Source organism: Apis florea, unplaced genomic scaffold (assembly GCF_048593485.1).
Source record: "Apis florea isolate Af1SG1 unplaced genomic scaffold, ASM4859348v1 contig_3587_pilon, whole genome shotgun sequence".
In the NCBI taxonomy this organism is placed as follows: domain Eukaryota; kingdom Metazoa; phylum Arthropoda; class Insecta; order Hymenoptera; family Apidae; genus Apis; species Apis florea.
In genome coordinates, this window is record NW_028256789.1 from 2,131,020 (window position 1) to 2,151,655 (window position 20,636).

Here is a 20,636-nt window from a genome sequence, read left to right on the forward strand (position 1 = left end):
GAGAGAGAGAGAGAGAAGGTATCGCGTGGATGTCGCCACGGATATATTCGAATCGAGTCGCGAGTCGGTTCGATCTTGAATCGAATACATGCGTGGTCGTTCGAAAAGGGCGCTATATACCCTCCCCCCTCCCGGAAGAACAGAGAGAGTAGTATGTCGTTAGTATTGTTGTTCGCCGATCGACATGTCGGAGCGTGCATGGTTCGAACCTTTGACGCGTCGTTATAAAAAAGTAATAATAAAGAGCACCAAGTATAACGACGGCTAGGATTTTGTACAGGATCGTCGAACCGCGAATATGTGAAGTGGTTCCGGGATACGGGTGACTTAGGGGTTTCGAGCCCAGCAGCTCAGGGTGCATAGGAAGGGCGAGGGATGGGGAGAGGGAGAGGGAGAGGGAGAGGGAGAGAGAGAGAGAGAGAGGAACGGCGACGTGGGAATTGGTGGAGTACGCGAGCGCTTACTAGGCGACCGATTGTAATTATTTTTCCCCGATGACTTTGCCCTCGATGATTGTGCCTCTGCACACGGTGAATTGATGCTGAGAGCCCCCCTCATCAGCCGCTTCTCTATATACGGTTAAAACGATGCGGCAAAGTTAAACGTTACCGGACCGTGTCGGGAAAAGAGTGTTCTTCGGCGTGTGTCGTGATTGGTCGGGGAATCTTCCTGGACCAGGGAAACCAGGAAATTCATTGGCATGTCGATCTTCGTTCGAGATATTATTCGAGAGAGATTTTTCGGCGAAACAATTTTAGGGGAAACGTATTTTATACGTATATATAAAGCGCGCGATACGATATAGAGGCGTATCGTCCAACGAGGACACTCGTGAACGTGATTATTTTCTATTCACCTTATGCAATGCCATTTCCGCGCGACCGCCGCAAGATGGTAACGGAGCATGTATCCTCGCGCCACACGCTCGTTACACTCTCGCTTCTTTTCAAACGATGATACCACCGCAATTGAATTCTCTCTCTCTCTCTCTCTCGATCTCTTCCTTCGATCGACGCGAAACTCGCCTTCCTTCGTCGCTTGGGCGAAAGATTATAACGAGCGTATTATTCGCTCGTATCGATAATGCGCGATGGAGGGAGTTACCTACTTGCGCTTTCCATTATCTCGCCTGTTACGCCGGCCGAGATATCTTGTCCATTGGGATATCGTCGAACAATAATTAAAGCGAAAGTCGAATACGATAATGGTTGGAAAATTGCGGGATAGCCTGTTCCTGGAGACTGGTTTCCCTCTTTCTCGTTCCTTCCTTTTTTTTCTCTCTTCTCTTCTCTTCTCTTTTTTTTTCTTCTAAATTATAGGTAACGATCTTTATCGAACGCCTGAATTATACGAAGATTCGTCGCTACTAGTAGCCTATCACTTAGCCGACCGCGTTACGTAACGTAAGAATCTTAACAGGCGGAGAGCGTTCTTGCCTTTAGCCAGATCCAGCTTATCTCGCTTGTTCCGTTATTTACCTGATTACGGGCCAATTAACTCGTACAACAGGGGGAGGGAGGGAGGAAGAGAGAGAGAGAGAGAGAGAAGTTGGGGGGGAAATCGATGATCGAGGCTGGCTCCCGTATTCGCGTGTGGAATTCTACAGCGATACGATACAATGTGCCGATACCGATTCTCGTTCGTTCGTAAACTATTTCGTCGGATAATCCGTTTAGGGGGTACGAGGGGACGAGAGAGTGAACGGCCTCGTGATCAGGATTTTAGACGTGGCCGTAGAGTTCTTTGACCCGTTCGAATCGGCACGAGGAATTTCTCTTTACTTTGTATTTTATCTTTACACACCGGTGAAAGTATAGCAACATTGTTTTGCCTCGTGCCACTTTTGCTTATATATACATATATAATATATACGTGTGTTATATATATACATAATATATATATATATATGAATCTCGAATTTTCTCGTTTTATCAGTCGGAAAATACTTTAATCGAAGAAAGTCCCGGTGAAAGTTAAAATACGATCTAAATTGAATTTTTCACCAACGTTATTATATTAAATATTTCGATGCGGATCGTTCGAATGATTAAAATTTCTTTCTGGTCTCTGGAATAACCGATGAATTATTTACCATCTTATCGCTTTCTTGATCGTTCCGCAATTACGGCCCATCCAATTCCCCCGCCGCTTGTTAACATTCGTTGAAAAATTAACGAGGGTCGATCGATTTCTTTTATTCCCCCCCCCCCCCCCCCCGATTGATAATTGCAAAATGCGCATTCGGGCGATTGTTGCGATGGAAAATAAATAAGGCGCGGTTACGCGGGCCACGCGGGACACACAACGTCGCGGCTGGGATCGTCACAGGTGTTAAATATTAAGTGGAGAGTCGGAGAGGATGGACGTTTCAGAAGTCGTGCCAGACATTGCCGCGCTTTCATTTGGTTTATGATATTTAAATGAAGCCCACCACGTCTGCCCGTGTCATAACGCGATATAACAACTGGATAGAACCGTCGCATTGCACACCGATGAATTATTCGATCATGCATCAACCTTTTCCTGAATTATTTCCCTCGATTTCTAACGCGGCAATATATTTATCGAAACGAATCGCTCGTACACGAATTTAATCGTTCCGTTTCGAGAAACTCGAGCTTGATAAAACGGAGGAGCAATTCCCAATTTCCAACTTGATAATAATGACGAGGAGAAAGGATACTTATTTTCTTTTCTTCTTCTTCTTCTTCTTTTTTTTTTTTATACATCCGTTCATAAATGAGCTCCCCACGCTGTTGATAACTTGGCTTCGAGGGTTGGAATATGATTAGTATGTCGTTATAGAAGCATCGGCTTGGATACTTAAATTAAGTTTATTGAGCAATTTTCACGGCGTTACGTCCTCCTTGGCGCGACCCTCGTAAAAGATAAAAGTCAGAGCGTTGTATCGAGACCGGTCGAGAGGCGATTCGATTCTCTAACGTCTCCTCCCCCCCCCCCACGCCCCTCTCCACGCTGTTTCCTATTAAAGCTCGAAAGTTAATGAACGACGATTACGACGTTCGAGGAATGGCAGATGTATACGTTGTGGAAAAAAATTGCCAGGGGTGGGAGGGTTGCTGCTCGACAGGAAGACAGTAAACAATGGGTATAAGCGGTTCATTCCCGTTCTCAAGACTTTTACGAGTTGAGAAACTTTTTCCACTTCTTTCCCTTTTCGCTTCCCTGCGGTAACCCCTCTGATATTTGGTAAACAATTAAAATCTCTCCTCTCCGGAGGGTAGTTTCCTCTCGATCCCAGTCGAATTAAAGAGTATTCGTGGATTTTTAATCGTAACGGGAATGCGAACAACCCAACGTCTTGACTGTTTCTCTCTCTCTCTCTCTCAACGGTGTCGTATCTTTATCTTCGTTCCCGAATCGAGATGAAATCGACGACGGCTCGATTATTTCCAACGAGCGATCGCACTTTCGTAATTAGCCAATGAATGAAGAGACCACTTCTTAATCCCATATCGATCGGCGAAAACTTTATCCCTAACCGTTCCTCGGCTGGTTCGTTGGATTTTTCTTCCCCCCCCCCCCCTTCCTCCCTTCTCCACTCTGCCCAGAAATCCGGAAAATCGTGAAAAATGCTTTAAATTCGCGGCAATTTGATCGATCGTGTTAATAAGAAAGTTTCCCACCTCCTTTCTTTCTTTCGGTCGGTCTTCGTTCGGGGTGATGAGAAAACGGGAATGAGTGAGGAAAGGAAGGGAGGGGGGTTATCGATCGGCCGATACACCATCGATTGCGCGTGATTAACGAAGGTGTTGATTTTTCGAGGCCGAGCCACGAATCGCGATTTTCACGATTCAAGATTTAAGACGAGTCCCGTTGCGTTTATCCAAGATATTGTATTTTCTCCGGAAACAAAGGGGGGTGGAATTACGCGTACGAATAAGGGGCAACGCGTTATAAAGCGGTCGGAAATTGCCAATTAATAATATATTAAACAAGCAATTTGTGTTTTAGTCGAGTAAAAGAAGTCTCGGAAGTTCGGTACCGAGCATTAATTATTGCCGCGATAAGTCGTTGCTTCCCCTTCTTTCCTTTCATCCCTTTTGTCCTTCCCTTTCTTCTGGATTTACGATAAAAAAAGCTCGGAGTAATTCTCCTCCTCCTCCTCCTCCTCCTCGAGGAAATTTCTTACGCCTGATCGAGCTCCGATAAATATCGGGTCGAAACGTTGGGAAAACGAGGTATTTATTGGCTACATTCTACCATCGATCCGAACGAGCAGTTTGGAGAAAAGGGCGAAAGGGTACAATAAGGATTATTAATTCGTTCCGTGGCCAATTGAATCGAAGAGAGGGAATCGTTCGGGAATCCGTCGCCTTACAACCAGTCTCATCTACGTATTGCTCGCAATTAAGCAATTCTGTTCCGCTTGCTTAAATTACGGACAATGTATACTTGCCAATGTTACCATTATTTCTCTTATTCTCTTCCGCCCTCTTGCGTTATTCTTCACGAAAACGAGAAAGCTTCGTTTCGAACCTCTTTTCTTCCGTCGTATATTCGTTTATTCCTCTTCTTCCTCGATAATAATCTTGGTTGCCGAGAATTTTTCGATGGAAAATTATCGAGAAGGCAGGAAGGACAAAACGTAACATTTTTTTTTTTTTCCCCCTCAAAAAGCGACGGTCAAGTATCGATTCTCGATCGTTTGGAGGGGGGGACCTCGATCGCCTTCGACCAAAGTCGTTCTAAAATTTAGGGTTGGCGCGGAGGGTGGATCGGTTAAGGGTGGACCCTTTTACCGAGGGCAAACAGAAAATGCATTATTTATCGGCCGTAGCCGACTGGCAATTCATCGAATTCCCGCTAAAAGTGAAAGAGTTGAGGCGGAGGGTTGTGTCGGTGGCGTAACGCAAGCTGCGGGAATGAAACTCACCGGGGGTGAGGGTGGAGTTAAGTGGCACCTTTTCCCCTCTCCTTTCGCGCATTCTCACGCGTATACACGCGTATATATCTATATACGTATTCCCCGGCTGGAACGGAACGAGTCTTTCGACCGCTTCCTTGTCAACTTTTTCCCTTCGTCCGGTTAATAGTTCGCGTCCATCCATTTTTAAAGTCAAACATCCAGCCGATATACACGTCCCCGTTTTATACACGTCTAATATTCCCGGATAACTGGTTAAGTTTAATTCAGACTTTCTCTTTGTATCCGGAAAATAAATGGTTCGTAAGTTTTCGAGGCACTAATTGCGGGTGGTAAGGAAGCGGAGGAGCTCGATGGAGCTGTAAAGTGTGCCGCCGTAAGGGTACACGCTCGAAGGGAATCGGAATAAACGTTCGATCTTGCTAGATCTTTCCTTCCCTTCCTCCCTCTTTCCCCTCATTCGCTCCTTGTCTCCCACCTTCTCTCTCTCCCTCCCCCCCTCTCCCCGTGATTTATGTTAATGTTTTTGTCTGGAACTCTAAATACAAGGAAAGGCGATTCGATTCCTGCCGCGTCAAGTTCGCAGCCCCTTCCGTTTTCTTATGCTGATGCCGATTAACTTAACTGCTTTAAGACGGCAATAAAGGTCGTCGACGCGATTTAACCGGTTTCCTTTTACCATAGAATCGATGCCGTAACGCCCTCGAACGTGAAACCAAAGCTTCAGCCTGCATATTGACGATAATGGGAAAAGTTGTTCGCCTCTTCGATATCTGACTTCTGGTAGGAGCGTCGATCAATCAGCCTATCCGTGATCCACCATCTTATTTTAAACTTTTTCTTCTTTTTTCCTCTTTCCCCTCCCCCTCTCTTTTTAATTTATCAATCTCGACGATATCTCTTCGACCGTTCTCCCCAAAGTAATTTCGAGCGGGGAGGGAAAAGGAAAAGAAAAAAAAAAAAAAGAAAAACAAAAAGGTAGAGAAAGAGAATAATCGAGAACGAGCTATTTAATACGCGATGCGTACTCCTTCGAACCGTTTTACTACTTTTCTACGTATGCTCCTTGCCATCTCCTTGCCCAACGTTTCGACGACGAGAAGATCCAATTCTGAGATAATAATCGATTCACAAGAATGCTCGTTCCTTCAAGATCTGTTTATTGTTCTCCAATTCGATCGCGCAGTAAACGGCCCGTTTATACCGTGGCGAGAATGGAGTAGCAGTATTCGGCAAGTTCGGCGTTAAACTGACCGAGACCCAACCCCCTCGCTCCCCCCCGCAGGTACACAATTTCTGCGGCGTCGGGGCGGTTCCCGAATCTGAGAGAGTTTTCGAGGTCCGGATTACCTTATCTACGGGCTCTCACTCGCTCGCTCGCGCCAATTCCTAAACGAAATCCCACCGGTCCATATACCGGCCCGTTTACGCCACCATTTACCCATCCCCCGCCTAAGTCCGCGAGGGGTAGTGTAACGCGATATACGAGCTATCCCCCACTTTGTCCACCTCCTCGTCATGAACTCTTCACGAACCAGTTAAAACCAATTAAATATAATCCGACGTGTTTTACACGAAGCCGAGGTTTTCCATTTTTATCCATCCTCGGTGTGTGTGTGTGTATATCTTTATTTGAGACAAGTTTGAAACGGAGAAGGTGGGGCGAAAAATGAAAGTATCGTTTGTTAACGGGAAGAATGCAATTATCGGGGAGTTAAATGTTTCTCCACACGGGTGTAATAAGATTGCGCAAGAGTCGCGAGGCCCGAACGCGGTAACGATAAAAAAAAAAAAGTCAAATCGTTGGAATTGATAAGACGACCGTGTGTAACCGCTTCCCGGATAATAAATGCCCGTTTATATCCCGCCGTATCTCGACCGTTTCCCAGCACACGTGTAACCTATACCGGTTGTTCGCGAAGCACCGATTTATGATTCATGAAAGTAAGAAACGTATTTTCGACGAAATACGGGCGTGTACGATTGATTCGTGGCAAACTCTGGACGGGCGAACAATAAATGCGTAGACGCGCATTGTCTTTCGTTGGGGAAAAAAAAAAAAAAAGAGTTTTCCCTCTCGTATTTCTATCTCTCTCTCTCTCTCTCTCTCTCTCTCTCTCTCTCTCTCTCTCTCTCTCTCTCTCTCTCTCTCTCTCTCTCTCTCTGTTTTGGAAAGAGAAGAGGAAGGATCGCGATGTAAAATATTTTTTTCCGAGTCGAGGGGGAGAAGTGACGGAAAAAGGGATTCCCCTGCACCTGATGCAATTAACTCGCTATTAACGAAGCAGACGTTGAACAGAGGCCCGCCGTTACGAAAGTATAGCTTGCTGTACGTGATTAAAACGGGAATTCGTTATGGGTACACCGAGCACGTCGATAAGATTAATTGATAAATGGTTAAATCGATCGGCTCCGAGGTTGTAGTTCCACCTCGGCTTGGGCTTATCGGGGGAAAGATAAATATCTCGTAGCGGTGTGGTCATGATAATCGAGTTAATTCGAGTATGCGTTAACCCTGCGATGATCTCTGGCAAATTATCATTAGAACGGTGATATCTCTTATAGATTTCTTCGTCTACGATTTCTTTTTTTTTTTTCTTTCTTTCTTTCTTTTTTTTTCTCGCTAAGATTTTTCTTCGATGCGTTGTCGTTACGATTGATTATCTTCCGAATACCGAGTAAAAAAGATAATTCGATCGATCATCGAAACGATCACGCGGAGAGACGATCCGACTATATAAGGAGAATTTTCTATTTACGAGATTCATTTTATAAACGTTTTATTATCATAGCAGATTCGTCATCGTAGTCGATGATTCTTTGAGCCGTGTCGCAATCGCGTTCCGCGTATTGCAGTGTAAATAAATAAAATTGACGTGTATGATCGTTTGTTTCGAATGATGCATCGTGTTAATCGAGATGGAGGAATGAAAAAGAGAACGGGAAACAAAAAAGAAGATTGACGTTCGGTGGAGAGAAAGAAGCCTGCGTAGTCTCATCCCGGGCCACATGTTTGAATAGAAGCCATGTTGCTTCTTATGACGTTTCCATTCGTGGAATTTACACTCGTCGAGGGGTTCGTCTCAGGCTTCTCAGGAAATCCTCCGATTTTTATCCTCTTGTTCCCGTTGTTTTCAAACCCTGAACGTGGGGATCCGTTCGAATTTGGGTGTCGAATATCCATCGTTTTATTAATCATCGATAAAAAAGGAGTGGACAATCGTTATCGCGAAACGTGTCGTAAGAAGAAATGGAACGCGCTCGCGAAAACGTTCGATGTTAAACGTCGAGGGGAACGATATAATAACCGTGCGCTCCTCTCTCGTTTTTGACACGTGGAGGGAAAAGCGGAGGGCGACGAAACACTTGGTGAAAGAAGAAGCGAAGAAAACGTTTCATTCCCTTGAGGAATGAAAGAGAGTCGGTCGGTGCTCGTGGGCGGTTGGTAAGGCTCGATTTCCAACGCTCGCTTTTGTCTGGATATTTTTCAAACCGCTTCGAAGCACGATGAACGGGATGATTCAACGATAATAATCGTGAACATGTTGTCAGCCTGTTTGGATAACTTGCAGCCTTGTGCACGTCGAATAAACAATATATTCTGTCTCTTTCAAACGATACACACAACCGCGTAGCGAGAATTTTACGATGATCTAATCGGGAAACGAGTTAACAACGTTGCAAACGTCTTAGAGATAAAGAGGTGTTTTCGAGAATCGAGGAAGAAAAGATTCGCTGTGGAAAGGGGGGGAGGGGGGGGGGAATTGTTCGACACGGGTGGATGGTATAAACGGTGGGGAGGGAGGGGATGGATGGAAAGAAGATCTAATTAAATCAACGCGATTCGGCGAAATCCTCGAAAACCGATTTAATAACCGCGTGTCTGTGTAATTTCAATTAGTCCTTGATAGTCCGTCGAGAAAACGAAGTCGTAGAGAAATTTCTCTCTCTCTCTCTGTCTCTTTCTTATATATATATATATATATCTCAGGCAGACATTCTCAGGCATTAGGTATAGAAACGGTAAATAAAACGGATAAAAGCGCATCATTAAACTGATAATGACGCGCGTTGCTTCTTCGATACCGCGACTCGGCTGCGTGCAATTTTTATACTGGGAAATCGCGTACACGTGTTCACGTGACCGGTTGATAACAGAGCGACTCGTATCGTCTGCAGGATGTTTCTTCGCTCGGTTATAACCACCTACTACTTCAAAAGGACGCGTCGAATGCCTCCGCACGAGAAGATATCCATCGCGTTCCCGCATCTTGGTTACCAACTCTTTTTACTTTCGAACAATTTAAAAAAAAAAAAAACACGATCGAAGATTCGAATAACTGTTGTGAAATAAATCGATCGATCGATGGAATCTCGATTGACGAAAAATCGTAGAGATGGAGCGCGTAGGACGCGAACGATCACGAAGCGGAATCGAAAGAGGCGTTCGGTTCGTAGCCTCGGTTCGTAGCCTCGGTCAGTGTAAACTCGGCTTTATTCGGCGGAGCCGTGCTCCGACTCACTTGCCTCGTCGTCGCCTCTCCACCGAGCCTAACGGAGAAAAGGACAAAGCGCGCGATAGGTGACGTACGGGTTAGAGCGGCAGGGCGGGAGGACAGTGGCGGGAAGACGGCGGCGGCGGCGGCGGGTGGTGGGTGGCGGATCGGAGGCGGTTAGGTGGCGGCGGGTACAGAGGGGGGGATACGAAACGCGTAAACAGAGAGTCAACATGTAAACAGGCCACTCGCGAGACAAACAACGTGGGGGCCGCGGGCTGTTCACTGAACGAGGCAGCCAGGCTCTCGCCTGTTCGTTCGTTCGTTCGTTCGCTCGTTCGTTCGTTCGTTCGTACGTTCTCTCCGCTGGCATTCGTGTGGTGTGTTCGTGCTTCGTTTCCGTCCGTCGCTCTCCGTGTGTTAGAGGAGCTCTCTCTCTCTCTCTCTCTCTTCGCTCGGTGTGTCGGATTTATCGAATCTCGTGGCGGCGTCCGTCCACGGATACCGGCGTGTGGTGTGGTTCCAACGTCGCGAGTCAGCCATCGATCGTGCGCTTCTCGTTCGCGTTTTAGTTGGATAACGCGGTGCGATAACGCGGTCAGAAAGCGTGGATCGATCGAGGAACGGATTTTCGTTTCCATTTTTTCTTTCTTTTTTCCTCTTTTCCTCTCCGTACTGGTGCGATTCAAGGCCGGGGACGAACGTGTTTTCGGGAGGATACGCGTTTGGGTGGTCACATCGACCTGTGCGTCGTCGTCGTCGTCGTCGTCGTGCGTCGTCGTCCATCGTCGTGTTTTCCTCTCGCGGTGTGCACGTGATTCTCCTCCGCTTAATTTTATGCGTCGTATAAAACGTCGACGAAATCTATCGGCGAATAATCAATAACGCTTTTGTTGCGGGATAAAGCGAAATATATCGTTCGAATTATAATAATAATCGTGCGCTCGTACGTTCGTTTTGTTTTGTTTTGGAACGGCGTTGGAACGGCGGAAAGTTCGAAGAATCGAAATACGTTTTGTTTTCGTGTACGGATTATCCTCCGTACGTATATCATTTAACGGATTATAGCGTGTTGATATTTCGCCCCCCTCGTGTTTCGAAGACGTAACATTTCGAAAGAGTATTCAGTTCGATACGCACCGTTCCCCGACGATGACGCGAAATTGTGCCGTATTAATTGAAAATCGATCAGTGTTAGTTGTTGGTGCACGTGAAAATTGTGCGTGATTTGTGTGCGATCGAGGAAGAGGGAGGGAGAAAGACATACCTTGGCGGATCGTCAACAGGTGTACGCCTCGATGATACACCGATGAGACGATGGAGATCGCTGTTAACATCCGTGTACAGTGAAGAGGAGGTGCTCTTGCGTTCTCGCGTGAATCATTAGTTTCTTGCTGCGGTTCGCTACCACGTGAGTAAGCAATCGTTATCGTACGTTTTATTGAGATTTATGCGACGCGGTCGCCGTGTGTAAATGTCTAATTGTTGCTCGAGAACGAGCGCGCGCGCGCTTATTATTCCCATTATGCCTTTAGGAAAATAACTGTTTACCCGGTCAAAGATTCGGGAGAAAAGAAATGCGGAAATTGTGTGCGTCCGTGTAATGGTTTTTTAATGGTTTATGGAGCGATACGTGCGTGCGTGCGTGCACACCGCGTGCACACCGATCCCCCGCCCCCTCGATAACGTTCCTCTCGACTCGTTCGATCTTTAACGTTAATCAACAATCGACAAAGTCGACCGCTTTCGTTCGCGTTTCGTCATCGCGTTAAATCTGGAGCGCCGCTACACGTGGGACGCGTGCGCAACCACGTGCACTGTGTAGTTGCACGACATCGAACGATAATATCGATCGTTGGTCGAAAGTGGACGTTGACAGTTTAATTCGAGGTTATTTCGGGTATGGACGAATCGATCCACGAGCTCTTTAGACTCGTAGCTCGTTCGATTTAATCGCGTTCCGTTAATCGATGGGTTTGTGCGTTGCCACGGGCCAATTAAGGAAATCGCGTCTTCGATCGATTCGGAGCAAAGTTCAAGGATTACTGGTGGAATTGTGTTTCGCGTAAACTTTGCGTTCTAACTTTGTCAAATGTGTTTAACATATTTTTCATATCTTCAACGTAACGTATCTCTTCGCGAAATTAAAATTCGCAATAACGATTATTTTAACGAAAGGAATATATTATCAAAAGGAAAAAAAAAAAAAAAAGGAAAGAAAGAAACAAAAAAATATTCGTTTCGTCTCGCATTTTTAATTAATCACCAGGTGATCGTTTTCGCGTGAAGGCTTCGTTTTCGATCGGGGGAAAAAAAAGAAAAAGAAAAGTATTCGATCGGTTCGTGAATCGGGTTCATCGATTAATTAATTCGAACGATTGCTCGTGCGCGAAATTCGAGGCGGTTCGTCTCGCGGCGTGTCGCGTATGCTCCTCCAATAAGACGTATATCTCGTTTCCTCGCGTATTTCGCGATTCGGTCCACATTTATTCCAAAATAGTAGTATCGAAAAAGAAAGTAGAAGTGGAATCTTCTTCGTCGTAATGGTTGTTCGTAGCGTGGATTCGAAACAACGGGTTTGCACGATCCTCGTATAATATTATCCGTGATGAACGATCGAATGCGTGCCTTTTTCTTGTCGTTACGAATCTAGAAAAAAAAAGAAAGAAAGAAAGAAAGAAAGAAAGAAACCGTCTATGAAACGGCACGGGTAATCGGGGGAGCCTCGCTTTTAACCGGAAGTTAAATTTCTTTCGAACCGTGTTTCCATTAACCGCGGGTCGGGTTGTAATGGTTTTACAGCCACGAGGAGATAAGAAGTAAATCTTACCAAGTGCCAAGTTCTACCACGGTTTCTTGACGCGTATGTCTGTCGAAATTACGACGGCCAAGGTGGGAAAATACGGAGAGAGAGAGAGAGAGAGAGAGAGAAAGGGAGAACGATCGTCACTAAATCGTCGTTTATTTATCCCGATACTTGGAATCTCTTTTTTCTCTTTTCTTTTTCTTTCTTCCTTCTCCTCCTCTATTCTCTCCCACTCGATAAAGCTTTTCTTCTTTACGATTCTCTCGTCTTCTCATTCATGCCTCTCCCTCGTATTCGTGGCTTTTTCGTCTCACCGTCAGTCGGCCGGATCTCTCGGACCTCCGTGTAGAATAAGAAACATTAAAAAGTGTTTGAGGGCAAAAGCGAGTAAACAGTTGGTTATTTATAGCCTTGCTGCGCGCAGAGACTTGTAAGGTGGACCGAATAACGGGGAAAACCGTAAGGATTCGTATCGTATATGCACGATCGTTCTTCTCTTGGAGGATGGAAAAAAGAAAAAAGAAGGAAAGAAAGGAAGAAATATCTTTTCAATTTTCTTCTTTATACCAACGTCGCAAAATCGTACGTCGAAATATAATTAACCACCTGTTTACAAGATACCTTCTCCGCGTCTTTCTTCCTTTTTTTTTCAATCGCGTATCGTTCGCTCGTTTCTCTAATTAGATTAATTATTTTCTCCCTCTCAAAGTTTATGAAAAAAAAAAAAAAAAAGAAAAGAAAGAAAGAAAAACTCGAAGAATACGCGTTTTTTTTTATCGTATTTGCGATTACAAGGAACGTAGTGTCTTGAAGAAAGGATGAACGCGGTCGTGTCGCGTATAATGGTATAGGAAAGAGATTCCTAGGCCGAGCTGTCGGGTTGATTGCTTTATAATAGCCGAATAGCGATGAAAAAAAAAAAAAAAAGAAAAAATAAAACATATACTCTGAGAGGAAAAATATATTGCCGTCATTGTGCTACATCCGCTTAATGAGTTTACGTCCGCCGATTAGCGGCCTCGTGTGTATCTCGTTTGTTAGTCGCTGTTTACGAAATAAACGCGACACGCCATACGCGGGTTATTTCCGTTCGGACAATTTTGGATGTGTCGAGGTGTCGCCGAAAGGGGGAAGCGGAAAGTGACAAAAGGGAAACGAAGGGAGTGGATGAAAAGAGGTGGAGGAGGGAAAGGAAAAAAAGGAGAGAGAGAGAGAGAGAGAGAGAGAGAAGAAAAAAGGAGAGGAAGAAAAAAGAAATAAAAAGGAGTAATAACACGCATCGGGCATCAAAAGCACAAAAGCAATTGCGGTCGTAACGTGGCGTAAACAGCGTCGAACAAACAACTGATACAAGCGAAATAAAGAGTGGTTCGTTTAAAGATTTCATTGAACTGGCACGATAATGGACACCGCGTACACAAGCCTAACGACTCGCGCCGAATGGTTCGTATTATCAAAAGAAACTATTGTCGGCCTGTTGTTAACAATGCGTTGTTATTAAAACCTGTATATTCTCGTGACAAACAAAGACATTGTGCTTCGCGATACCAGTCGGCCTAGAAAATCGCAGAACCGAACTTTTGTTCTCCATGGAGCAAGGATTCTCACACCTTGCATTAATCACCCTGACCTTCGTTCGCTTCGATCTTTCGCGATATGCAAAATACGATTCGCGATGGCTCGCCTTTGGGAAAATTTCTTGCTCTTCTGTATAAAACACGATTGCAAAGAGGATTTCGCATATATATATATACATATATATATATACTATATATATATATACACGATAGGTAGACATTTTCGATCGTTCGCGCGCTTCTTCTTAACATTATACCGGTTAATTCGTCTCGATGGTTGCACTCGTTAAAATTTACTGGCCGGTTTTTATGGAATTAAAAAAAAGAAAAAAAGAAAAAAACGAAAAGGAAAGAAAAGAAAAGAAAAAAAAGGGGGGGATCGTTAAAATTTCTTGCTCGTCTCTGACTCGTCCAAAGAGGATGTAAACAGTCGTACGACTTGGAAAAGATACATTGCATTCGTATGGTCATTATCGGTTTTCTATAAATAAAATCATGCTTCTCGATAAAACTGCCTAGCGCGCGAACCGGAGTCGTTTAAAACGCGAGATTTACAGAGTTCTGTTATATAAATAACCACAATCACGGCCCGTGACGTCGGTCCGCGTAGTAGTTCGCACACATTTGATCGTTTCCTTTCTCTTTTGTTTTCAATGAAGACTAATCGGTTGGTTCCCTCGCTCGTAGCTTCGTTCTTGTGCATTTGAATAAACGTATCATTCTCGAAAAAAACCGGCGAGCTAATAATGAATTTCGACTTCCCTTCTCGATTTACTTTCCACGATTCTTTTTTTTCTTTCTTTCTATTTCTTCTTCTCCGTTTCGCCGATTCACGCGCATCCGTCTTTCTCACTCCCGCTATAAGCGAGAGCTGTTTACGCAAAATCGGTGGAAGAAGACGTATCGTTTCGCGTTATTTATTGAAACAAGGTGGAACAACGGTTGTTTACGAGAGAGATTTTCCACGTTCTTACGCGGTTCGTAGGAATGCACGAGCCACCTAACCGTTACTTTCTGAACGTTCGCCCATTGCCGAGATTAGAGTAGCAGCATTACTCATTCTCCGACCTAATTGCACGCGGCACACCGCGGCGAGGAAAGTCGGTACACGGTGTCGCGTTTTCAACCATGCCTGTTTATCCTTTGGTTCTGCTTGAACGAAACATTTTCGTATCGCGCCATTTACGAGACGCGCGCGGCGACCACCTCGTATACAACATACACGTATAGCCGGGCATTTTTAAACTGGTACACTCGGAATTGAAAAAAAGCGGTATGAATGGCGCCTTGGAGGTTTCGTTTACACCGGCTCGGCTGAATATCAAAGCACAAAAGGAGGCTTTAAACGTCGACGACGACGACGACGACGGCGACGGCGACGACGACGACGAAGATGACGGCGATGGATCGGCCTGTGTGTTGGTCTGCGTGCGTGTCAGCGCGTGCATGCGTGCGTGCGTTGTTTAGAAGGCACGACGACCATGGTGTATTTTAACGCGGGGCTGGAATTTTTCTGCCGTTTCCACCACTCTTCAAACCCGTGGTGTATAGCGGTTGACAAAAAAGAAAGAGAAAGTGACGCGAGACGATTCGACATTGTAACTCGAAAATGTGCTCGTCTCCCGTACGAGTCTGGTGGTGGTCTGAAGTCTCCCCCCAAGGTGTGGGTGAGTTTAAACGCAGCAGCAGTAGGGCGGCCACGCCACGCGACGCGTGCGGATATATACGGATTTCATTCCTCCTCCCATCCGGTTAAAGCAGAACAAAATAAAAGGTGGAACAAAGCGGGGAGTACGTTTTCCGAGGGAGTTTCATAATACCTTCTTGAATAGAGCCACCGGGATAGCCTTACACGCGCGTTTTATAATGTCGTTTGTGCGTGCGCGCACAAACAATGAGTTTACCTTGCCGCTTTTGAAGAAGAAGAAGAACGCGCGGTGACACGTGCCCGTATAGACCCCCTCCACGGTAAAATTCAAGTCACTCGTTCGCGTGTTACGTTCCCGGCTTATTCTCTTCTACGTGGATAGATTTAAGCGATAAAAAAAAAAAGAGGAGGAGGAGGAGGAAGAAACATCGATTTCGATTCATCGCCAATGCCATCATCGCGTTTAAAATTTGTAATTTTGCATTTCGACTTCTCTTCGTTCGTCCACATTTTTTTTTCTTTTTTTCCTCTCTCTCGCTCTCTCTCTCTTTCTCTATATACACAAGTTGGAAGTACAAAGATATTTACAGAGAGGCGCGCGATAGGCACACACCGCGCGCGATCGCTTGGTTATTTCAGGTTTATTGATTGATCAGGTATTCCCGAGTGGAATACGAACACAGGTACTCACGTCATCGTACTTTAGATATCGAGCGTTGATCTATTACATCGGCTAGATTAGTTTTCGCGGCGCGGATTGCGAAATAAAAAGTTTCAAACCCGCCGGGATCCATTGTAAATTAGATCATTTGTATTCCTTGTTACAACACCGTCGCTCGATTTTCTGTAACGGTGTTATTCATCGGCCCTCTCCCCGCTCCCCGTCTCCTTTGCGAAAATTGCGAAAAATTCCCCGTAACATTTGCCCCATCGCGCAAATGACAATGGAGAAATTCCTTTCGAAAGCTATTTTAAAACCGATTACCCTCGGTTATACCTCTCCCCCGGAAAGTCGAGACGATGCATCGGGAGAGATGCGATCGATAATTGATCGTTCCTCCGGCGTTCCTCGTCGTCCGCGTATTCGTCGTTGTCGTGATCGTGGTCGTGGTCGTGGTCGTGGTCGTCTCATTGTCAAGGCCAATATTGCGCACGCGATGAAAATTCACGCGGTTCGCGATAGATGGAGGAAAGACGATTTTCGCGCGCAGATAGCGCGCATACATACGGCGCGTGTGTTACACCGGCAAAATATTCCCCGTGTCATTTGTATTCCGATTATTTGTGCGGAGAGCGTGTAATCGATTTGTCATAATGACGTGCACTTAAATTATCTACACGGATAGTAGTTATTTAAGTGTAAAGGGATTTATGGTTGTACAACGTGTCGGTTACGATATACAAGCGAGTTTGAGCAGGCGTACGCTCGTAAATCAAAAAGGCTAGAAGTTTGTTGCAGAGGGAAACGACCTTTTGGCTAACGGCGCGCGATTAATTCGTATTAATCCGTGCGGTTTCCAGTCGAACGGGTTACGTGATAATCCCTATCGTATCGTTAATTATTATCTTATCTCGCGATCTTTGATCGTCCGCTATGACGTGGAGGCGGCCGCGTTTGAAAATCCGTCTCTTAGATTTCGAGAGAGAGAGAGAGAAGAGAAGAGAAAAAATTAACTTGGATTGGACGAAGCGCGGTTGGTGTCTCTTTGATATCAAGGTCGGTCGCGATCCCTCCGTTTTAGAACAATGCGGTTTAATTCCGTTTTCTCGGTCCCGAGAAGAACCGGCTCGACGTGTTTTCTTCGAGGGAGGGAACTAAGGGATCTCTCATACCAAAACAACCTGTGACTCGTGTCCCGTGACTCGTCCGCGGAGAACGCTCTCTTCGCCATAAATAATCGACGCATTACGCGTGGCAATGCAACGCGAGAAGTTAAGATCGCGATTCTTTCTCGCTCGACTCCGCTCGAAGGGCGCGCGACACGATATGAGGGGAGCTTAAAGCGCGGTCGCCCACTGAGATACTGGACTCGGAAATTACACGCACGTGCTTACGCACATGCATACCGTCTTATCGACTCGTACGTAAGAATAGGTCCGTGTACACGTATACACGACACGCGTATATTTACGCGTATATTGCACGTGCTGGAAGCGTAACAACAATCGTAACCGCGATGAAATTTCCTCGCGACACGCCGACGATCGCTTTTGAAATCGATATAATACCGCTTTCCACCTGATATATTTGTATATACATATATATATTTATATACTTTTAACGTAGGTTTGGTCAAAAAGAAAAAAGAAAAATTATCCATCATCGCGTCGTTTCAATTTTTCCGCGACACGTTCTTCCTCCTCCTCCTCCTCCTCTTCTTCTTCTTCTTCTTCTTGTAGGTTGCGATTATTTCGAGGTAGCGAGCGACAATCGAGGCTGTCTTGCCTCGTAATTGATTAATTGAACGGGCTTCAGTCGTTCGCAGATTTAACTGAGTCATATACAATTACCTGAAAGGAGGATTTCCTGTTTAGGATACGGAATTAAGTGGGTGTTCGTAGATACGCTCTATTCGCGGTTAGCATCGTGTCCAATTATGCATACGATCCGCCTAACGCGCGTTCTTCTAAATCGCGAAACTTCGAACAGAGATCGTTCGAGACCGTTTTTTTTTTCCGGATTTTTTCCACCGCGTCCACCTGTCGAGCTTTCCGCGTTTTCGATTCAATAATCTCGCAAAATGATCCCTTCGCCGAGTTGATTATTTCCGAGATATGGCCGCGCTTTGCTTGGATATTATTTACGCGCCGTGTTCAAATAAGTTCATTATTGATCGGTGGTTTTTTCACGCGAACCCTCCACATCCATCCGCGGGCCGCCATTTAAACCTGAAATTAATTTTATATGGAACGATAATAATTTACGCTCGTTCCATATCTTGATAAATCTGGCATTAACTCCGGCATTATATACGAGCAATTTTTTTCTTCTTTCTTTCTCCGCCGTTTTCGTACGCGTACGTATAAATATGATAAACCGTTTTCAACGTATGTTGAAACGAACGTGTTGATTCCCTTTGAAATTTCTATTTACAATTTCACGCGCAAATAGATGCCATAAATTATCACCCGATAGGTCAATTGGCCGGTGAACGTAGCTTATCGGTGTTGGAAAGGTGGGGTAGGGTGTTCCTTGGGATCGAGTAATATATAATATGGTGGCCGATCTAACCCGGCACGCCGTATTGTAAGATTACGTAAATCACGTTAAGGAGCACCTTGCCTGGAAGGAATCCCATATATTATTCCAGTCCTAATATGGCCGTACGTGCGTGCATCCCTGATGGTTCCCGGCTCCTTGAGATGACACGATATCAACCCTACCTCTTACCTCCTTGCTTGGAACGTTTATTTCCGGCTTACGTCTACCTCGTATATACATACACACGCCCGTTTAACTTCCTCTCCTCGAGGGGCCTCAAACTTTTCTTATTCCCTTCTTCTATTACGCTCGATTATTACTCCTTGCCTTTTTTCGCGCACCGGTTAATTAAACTCGTCGTCGTCGTCGTTGGCCTCCGTCAAAAACGTTGTGGAGGCGTTGAAAAAAAAAAAAATTTCTTCTCCTTGAACTTTTCTCGGTGACGCGATTATTTGTATTTTTACCATTATCATCTCGGACAGTGTTTTCTTTTCTTTTTTCTTTTTTTTTTTTCGCCAAATAACGTTGATTTCGTAAAATTAAATAAATCCGATCGTGAATACGTATTTTCCGTGCAAATGTTTTCCTCGTCGTTCTCGAAGAAACGGGATCCTGGGGACAACGTTGTTGGCCCGTTCTAGAAATCTATTAATATCGTATATAGATACTCTCTCGTTGAGAAGAGAAGGCGAGGGAAGAGGGAGAATATGAGAACCGCTGGCAAGGTCTTGGAAGCGAGAACCTCCGGGAAAGGGTTAAAGGAAGGGCGTGTAACTCTCCGTTATCTCGCCGTGCTTCCGTTGAGGGGGAGGGGGCGCGCTGCGGGGGTGGTTTCTCAACAGGGGCAGGAGAGGAAGGCAGACAACGGGAAGAGGGACTCGGGATAGCCAGCGCTACGAAGTTAAAAGAGGTCCGCAACATTTTCATGATTTTCCCAGGCTAATTGTTATGCATGGCGCACATCCCGCCCGTTTAGCCTTTAAACTCCGCGACCTTTCCCTCTTTCTCCCCCTTTCGTTCCTCCTTCTTCTCCTTCGTTCGTACGTTCTCGCATCGCGACCGTTTCCTCTCTCTCTCTCTCTCTCTCTCTAAACGTCGTCGAGCAACCCCCCTTTCGAGCAGTTTTCCACCTACGTCACCGAACCTCCTCCTCCTTTTTCCTTTTTATTTTTCTCCTCGCAGCGGCGGCACGATAAGGACGCGCACGTGCTTCCTCGCCCTCGCAAGGGGCGCCTTATGGGAAAAACCGATACTTTGGCTGGGTCACGGGCCAAACTGTCTGCACGAGTTAACCGAGATTCCGCCGAACTTTCGACCACCGAGGAAGGGAATCTCTTCTTATTGAAGATGGAGTCGCAACAATTATCGTGTTTGATTCTTCCGTTTTTTTTTTTTCTCTCGTCTTCTCGTACGCCACACATTTTTACGCGGAGGCGTGGCTAATAGACGTACGCGAATTATGGTCGATGGTCGATATATTTATCATCGGTTTTTTATCGGTCTGTTTGTCCGACGTTTCTTCTTTGCCGCGAACGTACTCGCGTTTAGAAATTTATGATTAGGAAAGAAAGGAAGGAAGGAAGGTTGGCGGCTCGCAAGCGTGTTGTTTGCTTTCAAAGTGCACGCACCGTGTCAACCACGTAACAACTCGTGCGCTATCGAGCGCGGAGTCGGATATAGGAGGCGATTCTTTTGTCGCGCACACGTTGAACATCACGCGACGTTCTACGTATTGCAGGGGTCCGATACTTTTCTCAATGTGCATGGGCGAATCACGCGGTGTTTTCGATCGGGGAGGGTAACGAAATTTGAGCATCTATGACGCGAAGAAATGCCCCCTCGTTGAGAGGAAGGGTTTCTCGCAAAGTGGCTGAGAATGATCGCGCGAAATGCCGTGGATGGCAATTGTTCGCGTTCTATAGATAGAACTTGGGTTCTTGATTTATTATTTTTAGTACAGACGTCAGCGTTATAGCTCTCGCACAGGGTATAAAACGCAACACAAGCCATTCATTTCCT

General features: G+C 45.5%; 1 protein-coding gene across 19 annotated transcripts in view; it reads left to right on the top strand.

Annotated features, from left to right (window-relative positions):
* Positions 1–20,636, top strand: part of FoxP (forkhead box transcription factor P) — a 201,724-nt gene that overhangs the window by 15,666 nt on the left and 165,422 nt on the right. Inside the window, exon 1 of one of the 19 annotated variants that reach the window (XM_086914489.1) lies at positions 9,630–10,795. The exons of 17 other annotated variants lie outside the window; for them this stretch is intronic. The gene's annotated coding sequence lies outside the window, so the exon portion shown is untranslated. Of the gene's footprint in view, positions 1–9,629; positions 10,800–20,636 lie in introns of those variants that run through there. One more of the 19 variants, XM_086914491.1, reaches the window with a different exon arrangement.